At 46.4% G+C, this 1,607-nt stretch overlaps 1 pseudogene; it reads right to left on the bottom strand.

Moving 5' to 3' along the window:
- Window positions 1-835, bottom strand: part of LOC105462778 — a 2,552-nt pseudogene extending 1,717 nt beyond the window's left edge.
- Between the last annotated feature and the right edge of the window lie 772 nt (window positions 836-1,607).

Genomic DNA, 1,607 nt, shown 5'->3' with positions numbered 1-1,607 from the left:
TGACCTAGTGAAATCGGAGAGGATAGAAGGCGCAAACTGCCATATGTTCTAACACTCTCCCTCAAGTTGAGCCCGATGACGCCCGTCAGGCCTAAAGCCAAATCCCAGGATGCATTTCAGATGCTTATTTCCAGTAGCGCCTTCGTCAAAACATCGGCGATCATCTCCTCCGAAGGCATGTGAGCCAGGTTCACGGGATGATTTTTCAGAACCTCTCAAATGAAATGATATTTTATGTCGATGTATTTCGACCTCGAATGGAAGACTGGATTGTCTGCTAATAGTCCTGCGCCACGATTATCGTTGTAGATAGTCACGGCGGTTAGTTCCGAATATCTGAGTTCCTTGAGGAACCTAATAAGATATAAAGCTTCTTTGGCGGTATCAGTCGTCGACATATATTCCGCCTCCGTAGACGAAAGAGCCACAGTCTTCTGTTTGCGAGACTCCCATGTTATGGCAGCCCCGCTCAACATAAAAACGGATCCAGTGTATGAGCGCCTATCAATGACACAGCTCCCCCAATCGGCATCCACAAAGCTTCTTAGCGGTGATCGTCCTTCCTGAAGACTAATTCATAGTTGGCCGTTCCCTTCAGATATCGAAGCACACGCTTGGCAGCTATCCAATGACTTTTGTTGTAACATGAGTTGAACTGGCTAAGCGCGCTTACTGAATGAGCTATATCACGGCGGGTCCCCATGGCGATGTACATTATGGATCCGACCAACTCTTTGAACGGAAACATCTTCTCGTCGATCGTTGTTGTGTCTAGATCCTTGGTCAGCTTGACATCTGAGGCCAACGGAGTACTAACGGGTTTGCAGTCGCGCATACCAAACCTGTCCAGGATCTCCTGCACCTCTTTTGTGATACGCGTATGCTCTCTCTTCCTTGTTGAATTTCGAAGCCCAGACAGTATTTGGCCTCGCCGAGATGTTTTATTTTAAATGTTCGAGCGAGTTTTTCTTTTATTTGGCTCTCCTTCTTTCGATCACTGGAAATAATTAAAATGTCGTCAACGTATATAAGGATGAAGGTCAGTTTACCTGAGTCGACGTAGACGACATCAGCGTTTGTAGGGTTTAGTCCGATGCTTTAGAGTGTTTCGTCGAGCTTAGCGTGCCACTGTTAACTGGCCTGTCGTAGGCCGTAAAGGGCCTTATTTAGCTTACACGCAACGTCTGGCTTCTCGATCTTCTTCAACAGGATGCGTGCTCGTCTCGAGATGCCGGTGTTCTCTTCTTGAGTAACAATTCTTTTTAGCATTTTATGTGATAGCTCTGGCAGTTCCATGAAGATCTCAGTCGACACTTTCGTTCAGGTATGCAATTTCGACATCCAATTGCAATACCTTTAGGTTGAATCTTGCAGCTAAGGCCATTAATAATCGAAAGAATCCGAGGCGTGCAACCGGGGCAAAAGTCTCGAAGAAGTCGATGCCTGGGCGTTAAGCAAATCCCTTCGCTACGACGCAAGCCTTTCTTCAATCGAGGTTTCCATCAGCGCCGTACTTGTTTCGCAGGACTGTCCGGCATTTAATTACTTTCTTGTCTGTGGGCCTGGTTACAATGTCGAAGATATTATTTTGAACGAGGCTTCTAATT

Source organism: Wasmannia auropunctata, unplaced genomic scaffold (assembly GCF_000956235.1).
Source record: "Wasmannia auropunctata unplaced genomic scaffold, wasmannia.A_1.0 LD336095.1, whole genome shotgun sequence".
NCBI classification, from domain to species: Eukaryota; Metazoa; Arthropoda; class Insecta; order Hymenoptera; family Formicidae; genus Wasmannia; species Wasmannia auropunctata.
Note: the sequence above shows the minus strand (reverse complement) of the source record. Positions and strands in the feature narration are given on the sequence as shown.